The sequence below is a fragment of the Gorilla gorilla genome, chromosome 15 (genome assembly GCF_029281585.2).
Source record: "Gorilla gorilla gorilla isolate KB3781 chromosome 15, NHGRI_mGorGor1-v2.1_pri, whole genome shotgun sequence".
In the NCBI taxonomy this organism is placed as follows: domain Eukaryota; kingdom Metazoa; phylum Chordata; class Mammalia; order Primates; family Hominidae; genus Gorilla; species Gorilla gorilla.
The window spans coordinates 43,300,930-43,313,939 of NC_073239.2; positions in this window are offsets into that span (position 1 = coordinate 43,300,930).

A 13,010-nucleotide genomic window follows, 5' to 3' on the forward strand; every position below is an offset into this window, starting at 1 on the left:
TTGGAAACGGGAATATCTTCATAAAAAATCTAGACAGAAGCATTCTCAGAAGCTTCTTTGTGATGAGTGTCCTCAACTAACAGAGTTCAACCATTCTTTTGATACAGAAGTTTGGATACACTCTTTTGGTAGAATCTGTAAGTGGATATTTGGATACCTCTAAAGATTTCGTTGGAAACGGGAATATCTTCATATAAAATCTAGACGGAAGCATTCTCAGAAACTTCTTTGACATGAGTTTCCTCAGCTAAAGAGTTCAACCTTTCTTTTCATACAGCAGTTTGGAAACCCTCTTTTAGAAGAATCTGCAAGTGGATATTTGGATAACAGTGAAGATTTCGTTGGAAACGGGAATATCTTCATATAAAATCTAAACAGAAGCATTCTCAGAAACTTCATTGTGATGTGTGTCCTCCACTAACAGAGTTCAAACTTTCTTTTGACACTGTAGTTTGGAAACACTCTTTTTGTAGAATCTGCAAGTGGATATTTCGATAACTGGGAAGATTTCGTTGGAAATGGGAATATCTTCAAATAAAATCTAGACAGAAGCATTCCCAGAAACATCTTTTTGATGTGTGTCTTCAACTAACCGAGTTCCACCTTTCTTTTGATAGAGCAGTTTGGAAACACTCTTTTTGTAGAATCTGTAAGTGGATATTTGGATACCTCTATCAATTTCATTGGAAACGGAAATATCTTCATATAAAATCTAGACAGAAGCATTCTCCGAAACTTCTTAGTGATGTGTGTCCTCAACTAACAGAGTTCAACCTTTCTTTTGATACAGAAGTTTGAAAACCCCCTTTTGGTAGAATCTGCAAGTGGATATTTGGATAACTGTGAAGATTTCGTTGGAAACGGGAATATCTTCATATAAAATCTAGACAGAAGCATTCTCAGAAGTTTGTGATGAGTGTCCTCAACTAACAGAGTTCAACCATTCTTTTGATACAGCAGTTTGGATACTCTCTTTTTGTAGAATCTGTAAGTGGATATTTGGATACCTCTAAAGATTTCGTTGGAAATGGGAATATCTTCATATAAAATCTAGACAAAAGCATTCGCAGAAACTTCTTTGTGGTGTGCGTCCTCAACTAACAGAGTTCAACCTTTCTTTAAATAGAGCAGTTTGGAAACTCTCTTTTTGTAGAATCTGTAAGTGGATATTTGGATAGCTCTAACGATTTCGTTGGAAACGGGAATATCTTCATCTAAAATCTACACAGAAGCACTGTCAGAAACTGCTTTGTGATATCTGCATTCAAGTCACAGAGCTGTACATTCCCTTTCATAGCCCAGGTTTGAAACACTCTTTCTGTATTATCTGGAAGTGGACATTTTGATCGAATTCAGGCCTACGGTGAAAACAGAAATATCTTCCAATAAAAAAGAGACAGAAAGATTCTCAGAAACTTAATCGGGATGTGTGTACTCAGTTACCAGGGTTGAACCTTTCTGTTGATACAGTAGTTTGGAAACACTCTTTTTGTAGAATCTGCAAGTGGATATTTGGATAACTTTGAAGATTTCGTTGGAAACGGGAATATCTTCATATAAAATCTAGACAGAAGAATTCTCCGAAACTTCTTGGTGATGTGTTTTCTCTACTTACAGAGTTCAACCTTTGTTTTGATACAGCAGTTTGGAAACACTCTTTTTGTAGAATCGGCAAGTAGATATTTGGATAACTGTGAAGAGTTCGTTGGAAACGGGAATATCTTCATATAAAATCTAGACAGAAGCATTCTCAGAAGCTTCTTTGTGATGAGTGTCCTCAACTAACAGAGTTCAACCATTCTTTTGATACAGCAGTTTGGATACTCTCTTTTGGTAGAATCTGTAAGTGGATATTTGGATACCTCTAAAGATTTCGTTGGAAACAGGAATATCTTCATATAAAATCTAGACGGAAGCATTCTCAGAAACTTCTTTGACATGAGTTTCCTGAACTAAAGAGTTCAACCTTTCTTTTCATACAGCAGTTTGGAAACCCTCTTTTAGAAGAATCTGCAAGTGGATATTTGGATAACATTGAAGATTTCGTTGGAAACGGGAATATCTTCATATAAAATCTAAACAGAAGCATTCTCAGAAACTTCATTGTGATGTGTGTCCTCCACTAACAGAGTTCAAACTTTCTTTTGACACTGTAGTTTGGAAACACTCTTTTTGTAGAATCTGCAAGTGGATATTTCGATAACTGTGAAGATTTCGTTGGAAATGGGAATATCTTCAAATAAAATCTAGACAGAAGCATTCTCAGAAACATCTTTTTGATGTGTGTCTTCAACTACCCGAGTTCCACCTTTCTATTGATAGAGCAGTTTGGAAACACTCTTTTTGTAGAATCTGTAAGTGGATATTTGGATACCTCTAACAATTTCATTGGAAACGGGAATATCTTCATATAAAATCTAGACAGAAGCATTCTCCGAAACTTCTTTGTGATGTGTGTCCTCAACTAACAGAGTTCAACCATTCTTTTGATACAGCAGTTTGGATACTCTCTTTTTGTAGAATCTGTAAGTGGATATTTGGATAGCTCTAACGATTTCGTTGGAAACGGGAATATCTTCATCTAAAATCTACACAGAAGCACTGTCAGAAACTGCTTTGTGATATCTGCATTCAAGTCACAGAGCTGAACATTCCCTTTCATAGCCCAGGTTTGAAACACTCTTTCTGTAGTATCTGGAAGTGGATATTTTGAGCGAATTCAGGCCTACGGTGAAAACAGAAATATCTTCCCATAAAAAAGAGACAGAAAGATTCTCAGAAACTTAATCGGGATGTGTGTACTCAGTTACCAGAGTTGAACCTTTCTGTTGATACAGTAGTTTGGAAACACTCTTTTTGTAGAATCTGCAAGTGGATATTTGGATAACATTGAAGATTTCGTTGGAAACGGGAATATCTTCATATAAAATCTAGACAGAAGCATTCTCACAAACTTCTTTGTGATATGTTTTCTCTCCTTACAGAGTTCAACCTTTCTTTTGATACAGCAGTTTGGAAACAATCTTTTTGTAGAATCGGCAAGTGGATATTTGGATAACTGTGAAGATTTCGTTGGAAACGGGAATATCTTCATATAAAATCTAGACAGAAGCATTCTCAGAAGCTTGCGATGAGTGTCCTCAACTAACAGGGTTCAACCATTCTTTTGATACAGCAGTTTGGATACTCTCTTTTTGTAGAATCTGTAAGTGGATATTTGGATAGCTCTAACGATTTCGTTGGAAACGGGAATATCTTCATCTAAAATCTACACAGAAGCACTGTCAGAAACTGCTTTGTGATATCTGCATTCAAGTCACAGAGCTGAACATTCCCTTTCATAGCCCAGGTTTGAAACACTCTTTCTGTAGTATCTGGAAGTGGATATTTTGAGCGAATTCAGGCCTACGGTGAAAACAGATATATCTTCCCATAAAAAAGAGACAGAAAGATTCTCAGAAACTTAATCGGGATGTGTGTACTCAGTTACCAGAGTTGAACCTTTCTGTTGATACAGTAGTTTGGAAACACTCTTTTTGTAGAATCTGCAAGTGGATATTTGGATAACATTGAAGATTTCGTTGGAAACGGGAATATCTTCATATAAAATCTAGACAGAAGCATTCTCAGAAACTTCTTTGTGATATGTTTTCTCTCCTTACAGAGTTCAACCTTTCTTTTGATACAGCAGTTTGGAAACAATCTTTTTGTAGAATCGGCAGGTGGATATTTGGATAACTGTGAAGAGTTCGTTGGAAACGGGAATATCTTCATATAAAATCTAGACAGAAGCATTCTCAAAAGCTTGTTTGTGATGAGTGTCCTGAACTAACGGAGCTCAACCATTCTTTTGATACAGCAGTTTGGAAACACTCTTTTGGTAGGATCTGCATGTGGATATTTGGATAACTGTGAAAATTTCGTTGGAAACGGGAATATCTTCTTATAAAATCTAGACGGAAGCATTCTCAGAAACTTCTTTGACATGAGTTTCCTCAACTAAAGGAGTTCAACCTTTCTTTTCATACAGCAGTTTGGAAACCCTCTATTAGAAGAATCTTCAAGTGGATATTTGGATAACAGTGAAGATTTCATTGGAAACGGGAATATCTTCATATAAAATCTAAACAGAAGCATTCTCAGAAACTTCATTGTGATGTGTTTTCTCTACTTACAGAGTTCAACCTTTCTTTTGATACAGCAGTTTGGAAACACTCTTTTTGTAGAATCGGCAAGTGAATATTTGGATAACTGTGAAGAGTTCGTTGGAAACGGGAATATCTTCATATACAATCTAGACAGAAGCATTCTCAAAAGCTTGTTTGTGATGAGTGCCCTCAACTAACGGAGCTCAACCATTCTTTTGATACAGCAGTTTGGAAACACTCTTTTGGTAGAATCTGCAAGTGGATATTTGGATAACTGTGAAAATTTCGTTGGAAACAGAAATATCTTCATATAAAATCTAGACGGAAGCATTCTCAGAAACTTCTTTGACATGAGTTTCCTCAACTAAAGGAGTTCAAACTTTCTTTTCATACAGCAGTTTGGAAACCATCTTTTAGAAGAATCTGCATGTGGATATTTGGATAACAGTGAAGATTTCATTGGAAACGGGAATATCTTCATATAAAATCTAAACAGAAGCATTCTCAGAAAGTTCATTGTGATGTGTGTCCTCCACTAACAGAGTTCAAACTTTCTTTTGACACTGTAGTTTGGTAACACTCTTTTTGTAGAATCTGCAAGTGGATATTTCGATAACTGTGAAGATTTCGTTGGAAATGGGAATATCTTCAAATAAAATCTAGACAGAAGCATTCTCCGAAACTTCTTTGTGATGTGTGTCCTCAACTAACAGAGTTCAACCTTTCTTTTGATACAGAAGTTTGAAAACCCCCTTTTGGTAGAATCTGCAAGTGGATATTTGGATAACTGTGAAGATTTCGTTGGAAACGGGAATATCTTCATATAAATTCTAGACAGAAGCATTCTCAGAAGCTTGTGATGAGTGTCCTCAACTAACAGAGTTCAACCATTCTTTTGATACAGCAGTTTGGATACTCTCTTTTTGTAGAATGTGTAAGTGGATATTTGGATACCTCTAAAGATTTCGTTTTAAACGGGAATATCTTCATATAAAATCTAGACAAAAGCATTCTCAGAAACTTCCTTGTGGTGTGCGTCCTCAACTAATAGAGTTCAACCTTTCTTTAAATAGAGCAGTTTGGAAACTCTCTTTTTGTAGAATCTGTAAGTGGATATTTGGATAGCTCTAACGATTTCATTGGAAACGGGAATATCTTCATCTAAAATCTACACAGAAGCACTGTCAGAAACTGCTTTGTGATATCTGCATTCAAGTCACAGAGCTGAACATTCCCTTTCATAGCCCAGGTTTGAAACACTCTTTCTGTAGTATCTGGAAGTGGACATTATGAGCGAATTCAGGCCTACGGTGAAAACAGAAATATCTTCCCATAAAAAAGAGACAGAAAGATTCTCAGAAACTTAATCGGGATGTGTGTACTCAGTTACCAGAGTTGAACCTTTCTGTTGATACAGTAGTTTGGAAACACTATTTTTGTAGAATCTGCAAGTGGATATTTGGATAACTTTGAAGATTTCGTTGGAAACGGGAATATCTTCATATAAAATCTAGACAGAAGCATTCTCAGAAACTTCTTTGTGATGTGTTTTCTCTACTTACAGAGTTCAACCTTTCTTTTGATACAGCAGTTTGGAAACACTCTTTTTGTAGAATCGGCAAGTGGATATTTGGATAACTGTGAAGAGTTCGTTGGAAACGGGAATATCTTCATATAAAATCTAGACAGAAGCATTCTCAAAAGCTTGTTTGTGATGAGTGTCCTCAACTAACGGAGATCAACCATTGTTTTGATACAGCAGTTTGGAAACACTCTTTTGGTAGGATCTGCATGTGGATATTTGGATAACTGTGAAAATTTCGTTGGAATCGGGAATATCTTCTTATAAAATCTATAGAAGCATTCTCAGAAACTTCTTTGACATGAGTTTCCTCAACTAAAGGAGTTCAACCTTTCTTTTCATACAGCAGTTTGGAAACCCTCTATTAGAAGAATCTGCAAGTGGATATTTGGATAACAGTGAAGATTTCGTTGGAAACGGGAATATCTTCATGTAAAATCTAAACAGAAGCATTCTCAGAAACTTCATTGTGATGTGTTTTCTCTACTTACGGAGTTCAACCTTTCTTTTGATACAGCAGTTTGGAAACACTCTTTTTGTAGAATGGGCAAGTGGATAGTTGGATAACTGTGACGAGTTCGTTGGAAACGGGAATATCTTCATATAAAATCTAGACAGAAGCATTCTCAAAAGCTTGTTTGTGATGAGTGTCCTCAACTAACGGAGCTCAACCATTCTTTTGATACAGCAGTTTGGAAACACTCTTTTGGTAGAATCTGCAAGTGGATATTTGGATAACTGTGAAAATTTCGTTGGAAAAGGAAATATCTTCATATAAAATCTAGACGGAAGCATTCTCAGAAACTTCTTTGACATGAGTTTCCTCAACTAAAGGAGTTCAACCTTTCTTTTCATACAGCAGTTTGGAAACACTCTTTTAGAAGAATCTGCATGTGGATATTTGGATAACAGTGAAGATTTCGTTGGAAACGGGAATATCTTCATATAAAATCTAAACAGAAGCATTCTCAGAAACTTCATTGTGATGTGTGTCCTCCACTAACAGAGTTCAAACTTTCTTTTGACACTGTACTTTGGAAACACTCTTTTTGTAGAATCTGCAAGAGGATATTTCGATAACTGTGAAGATTTCGTTGGAAATGGGAATATCTTCAAATAAAATCTAGACAGAAGCATTCTCCGAAACTTCTTTGTGATGTGTGTCCTCAACTAACAGAGTTCAACCTTTCTTTTGATACAGAAGTTTGAAAACCCCCTTTTGGTAGAATCTGCAAGTGGGTATTTGGATAACTGTGAAGATTTCGTTGGAAACGGGAATATCTTCATATAAAATCTAGACAGAAGCATTCTAAGAAACTTCTTTGTGATGTGTTTTCTCTCCTTACAGAGTTCAACCTTTCTTTTGATACAGCAGTTTGGAAGCACTCTTTTTGTAAAATCGGCAAGTGGATATTTGGATAACTGTTAAGAGTTCGTTGGAAACGGGAATATCTTCATATAAAATCTAGACAGAAGCATTCTCAAAAGCTTGTTTGTGATGAGTGTCCTCAACTAACGGAGCTCAACCATTCTTTTGATACAGCAGTTTGGAAACACTCTTTTGGTAGGATCTGCATGTGGATATTTGGATAACTGTGAAAATTTCGTTGGAATCGGGAATATCTTCATATAAAATCTAGACGGAAGCATTCTCAGAAACTTCTTTGACATGAGTTTCCTCAACTAAAGGAGTTCAACCTTTCTTTTCATACAGCAGTTTGGAAACCCTCTATTAGAATAATCTGCAAGTGGATATTTGGATAACAGTGAAGATTTTGTTGGAAACGGGAATATCTTCATGTAAAATCTAAACAGAAGCATTCTCAGAAACTTCATTGTGATGTGTTTTCTCTACTTACAGAGTTCAACCTTTCTTTTGATACAGCAGTTTGGAAACACTCTTTTTGTAGAATCGGCAAGTGGATATTTGGATAACTGTGAAGAGTTCGTTGGAAACGGGAATATCTTCATATAAAATCTAGACAGAAGCATTCTCAAAAGCTTGTTTGTGATGAGTGTCCTCAACTAACGGAGCTCAACCATTCTTTTGATACAGCAGTTTGGAAACACTCTTTTGGTAGAATCTGCAAGTGGATATTTGGATAACTGTGAACATTTCGTTGGAAACGGGAATATCTTCATATAAAATCTAGACAGAAGCATTCTCAGAAGCTTGTGTTGAGTGTCCTCAACTAACAGAGTTCAACCATTCTTTTGATACAGCGGTTTGGATACCCTCTTTTTGAAGAATCTGTAAGTGGATATTTGGATACCTCTAAAGATTTCGTTGGAAACGGGAACATCTTCATATAAAATCTAGACAAAAGCATTCTCAGAAACTTCTTTGTGGTGTGCGTCCTCAACTAACAGAGTTCAACCTTTCTTTAAATACAGCAGTTTGGAAACACACTTTTTGTAGAATCGGCAAGTGGATATTTGGATAACTGTGAAGAGTTCGTTGGAAACGGGAATATCTTCATATAAAATCTAAACAGAAGCATTCTCAGAAACTTCATTGTGATGTGTGTCCTCCACTAACAGAGTTCAAACTATCTTTTGACACTGTAGTTTGGAAACACTCTTTTTGTAGAATCTGCAATTGGATATTTCGATAACTGTGAATATTTCGTTGGAAATGGGATTATCTTCATATAAAATCTAGACAGAAGCATTCTCAGAAGCTCCTTTGTGATGAGTGTCCTCAACTAACAGAGTTCAACCATTCTTTTGATACAGCAGTTTGGATACTCTCTTTTGGTAGAATCTGTAAGTGGATATTTGGATACGTCTAAAGATTTCGTTGGAAACGGGAATATCTTCATATAAAATCTAGACGGAAGCATTCTAACAAACTTCTTTGACATGAGTTTCCTCAACTAAAGGAGTTCAACCTTTCTTTTCATACAGCAGTTTGGAAACCCTCTTTTAGAAGAATCTGCAAGTGGATATTTGGATAACAGTGAAGATTTCGTTGGAAACGGGAATATCTTCATATAAAATCTAAACAGAAGCATTCTCAGAAACTTCATTGTGATGTGTGTCCTCCACTAACAGAGTTCAAACTTTCTTTTGACACTGTAGTTTGGAAACACTCTTTTTGTAGAATCTGCAAGTGGATATTTCGATAACTGTGAAGATTTCGTTGGAAATGGGAATGTCTTCAAATAAAATCTAGACAGAAGCATTCTCAGAAACATCTTTTTGATGTGTGTCTTCAACTAACCGAGTTCCACCTTTCTTTTGATAGAGCAGTTTGGAAACACTCTTTTTGTAGAATCTGTAAGTGGATATTTGGATACCTCTAACAATTTCATTGGAAACGGGAATATCTTCATATAAAATCTAGACAGAAGCATTCTCCGAAACTTCTTTGTGATGTGTGTCCTCAACTAACAGAGTTCAACCTTTCTTTTGATACAGAAGTTTGAAAACCCCCTTTTGGTAGAATCTGCAAGTGGATATTTGGATAACTGTGAAGATTTCGTTGGAAACGGGAATATCTTCATATAATATCTAGACAGAAGCATTCTCAGAAGCTTGTGATGAGTGTCCTCAACTAACAGAGTTCAACCATTCTTTTGATACAGCAGTTTGGATACTCTCTTTTTGTAGAAACTGTAAGTGGATATTTGGATACCTCTAAAGATTTCGTTGGAAACGGGAATATCTTCATATAAAATCTAGACAAAGCATTTGCAGAAACTTCTTTGTGGTGTGCGTCCACAACTAACACAGTTCAACCTTTCTTTAAATAGAGCAGTTTGGAAACTCTCTTTTTGTAGGATCTGTAAGTGGATATTTGGATAGCTCTAAGGATTTCGTTGGAAACGGGAATAACTTCATCTAAAATCTACACAGAAGCACTGTCAGAAACTGCTTTGTGATATCTGCATTCAAGTCACAGAGCTGAACATTCCCTTTCATAGCCCAGGTTTGAAACACTCTTTCTGTAGTATCTGGAAGTGGACATTTTGAGCGAATTCAGGCCTACGGTGAAAACAGAAATATCTTCCCATAAAAAAGAGACAGAAAGATTCTCAGAAACTTAATCGGGATGTGTGTACTCAGTTACCAGGGTTGAACCTTTCTGTTGATACAGTAGTTTGGAAACACTCTTTTTGTAGAATCTGCAAGTGGATATTTGGATAACTTTGAAGATTTCGTTGGAAACGGGAATATGTTCATATAAAATCTAGACAGCAGCATTCTCAGAAACTTCTTTGTGATGTGTTTTCTCTACTTACAGAGTTCAACCTTTCTTTTGATACAGCAGTTTGGAAACACTCTTTTTGTAGAATCGGCAAGTGGATATTTGGATAACTGTGAAGAGTTCGTTGGAAACGGGAATATCTTCATATAAAATCTAGACAGAAACATTCTCAGAAGCTTCTTTGTGATGAGTGTCCTCAACTAACAGAGTTCAACCATTCTTTTGATACAGCAGTTTGGATACTCTCTTTTGGTAGAATCTGTAAGTGGATATTTGGATACCTCTAACAATTTCATTGGAAACGGGAATATCTTCATATAAAATCTAGACAGAAGCATTCTCCGAATCTTCTTTGTGATGTGTGTCCTAAACTAACAGAGTTCAACCTTTCTTTTGATACAGAAGTTTGAAAACCCCCTTTTGGTAGAATCTGCAAGTGGATATTTGGATAACTGTGAAGATTTCGTTGGAATCGGGAATATCTTCATATAAAATCTAGACAGAAGCATTCTCAGAAACATCTTTTTGATGTGTGTCTTCAACTAACCGAGTTCCACCTTTCTTTTGATAGAGCAGTTTGGAAACACTCTTTTTGTAGAATCTGTAAGTGGATATTTGGATACCTCTAACAATTTCATTGGAAACGGGAATATCTTCATATAAAATCTAGACAGAAGCATTCTCCGAAACTTCTTTGTGATGTGTGTCCTCAACTAACAGAGTTCAACCTTTCTTTTGATACAGAAGTTTGAAAACCCCCTTTTGGTAGAATCTGCAAGTGGATATTTGGATAACTGTGAAGATTTCGTTGGAATCGGGAAAATCTTCATATAAAATCTAGACAGAAGCATTCTCAGAAGCTTGTGATGAGTGTCCTCAACTAACAGAGTTCAACCATTCTTTTGATACAGCAGTTTGGATACTCTCTTTTTGTAGAATCTGTAAGTGGATATTTGGATACCTCTAAAGATTTTGTTGGAAACGGGAATATGTTCATATAAAATCTAGACAAAAGCATTCTCAGAAACTTCTTTGTGGTGTGCGTCCTCAACTAACAGAGTTCAACCTTTCTTTAAATAGAGCAGTTTGGAAACTCTCTTTTTGTAGAATCTGTAAGTGGATATTTGGATAGCTCTAACGATTTCCTTGGAAACGGGAATATCTTCTTCAAAAATCTACACAGAAGCACTGTCAGAAACTGCTTTGTGATATCTGCATTCAAGTCACAGAGCTGAACATTCCCTTTCATAGCCCAGGTTTGAAACACTCTTTCTGTAGTATCTGGAAGTGGACATTTTGAGCGAATTCAGGCCTACGGTGAAAACAGAAATATCTTCCCATAAAAAAGAGACAGAAAGATTCTCAGAAACTTAATCGGGATGTGTGTACTCAGTTAGCAGAGTTGAACCTTTCTGTTGATACAGTAGTTTGGAAACACTCTTTTTGTAGAATCTGCAAGTGGATATTTGGATAACTTTGAAGATTTCGTTGGAAACGGGAATATCTTCATATAAAATGTAGACAGAAGCATTTTCAGAAACTTCTTTGTGATGTGTTTTCTCTACTTACAGAGTTCAACCTTTCTTTTGATACAGCAGTTTGGAAACACTCTTTTTGTAGAATCGGCAAGTGGATATTTGGATAACTGTGAAGAGTTCGTTGAAAACGGGAATATCTTCATATAAAATCTAGACAGAAGCATTCTCAAAAGCTTGTTTGTGATGAGTGTCCTCAACTAACGGAGCTCAACCATTCTTTTGATACAGCAGTTTGGAAACACTCTTTTGGTAGAGTCTGCAAGTGGATATTTGGATAACTGTGAAAATTTCGTTGGAAACGGGAATATCTTCATATAAAATCTAGACGGAAGCATTCTCAGAAACTTCTTTGACATGAGTTTCCTCAACTAAAGGAGTTCAACCTTTCTTTTCATACAGCAGTTTGGAAACCCTCTTTTAGAAGAATCTGCAAGTGGATATTTGGATAACAGTGAAGATTTCGTTGGAAACGGGAATATCTTCATATAAAATCTAAACAGAAGCATTCTCAGAAACTTCATTGTGATGTGTGTCCTCCACTAACAGAGTTCAAACTTTCTTTTGACACTGTAGTTTGGAAACACTCTTTTTGTAGAATCTGCAAGTGGATATTTCAATAACTGTGAAGATTTCGTTGGAAATGGGAATATCTTCAAATAAAATCTAGACAGAAGCATTCTCAGAAACATCTTTTTGATGTGTGTCTTCAACTAACCGAGTTCCACCTTTCTTTTGATAGAGCAGTTTGGAAACACTCTTTTTGTAGAATCTGTAAGTGGATATTTGGATACCTCTAACAATTTCATTGGAAACGGGAATATCTTCATATAAAATCTAGACAGAAGCATTCTCCGAAACTTCTTTGTGATGTGTGTCCTCAACTAACAGAGTTCAACCTTTCTTTTGATACAGAAGTTTGAAAACCCCCTTTTGGTAAAATCTGCAAGTGGATATTTGGATAACTGTGAAGATTTCGTTGGAAACGGGAATATCTTCATATAAAATCTAGACAGAAGCATTCTCAGAAGCTTCTTTGTGATGAGTGTCCTCAACTAACAGAGTTCAACCATTCTTTTGATACAGCAGTTTGGATACTCTCTTTTTGTAGAATCTGTAAGTGGATATTTGGATACCTCTAAAGATTTCGTTGGAAACGGGAATATCTTCATATAAAATCTAGACAAAAGCATTCTCAGAAACTTCTTTGTGGTGTGCGTCCTCAACTAACAGAGTTCAACCTTTCTTTAAATAGAGCAGTTTGGAAACTCTCTTTTTGTAGAATCTGTAAGTGGATATTTGGATAGCTCTAACGATTTCGTTGGAAACGGGAATATCTTCATCTAAAATCTACCCAGAAGCACTGTCAGAAACTGCTTTGTGATATCTGCATTCAAGTCACAGAGCTGTACATTCCCTTCCATAGCCCAGGTTTGAAACACTCTTTCTGTATTATCTGGAAGTGGACATTTTGAGCGAATTCAGGCCTACGGTGAAAACAGAAATATCTTCCAATAAAAAAGAGACAGAAAGAT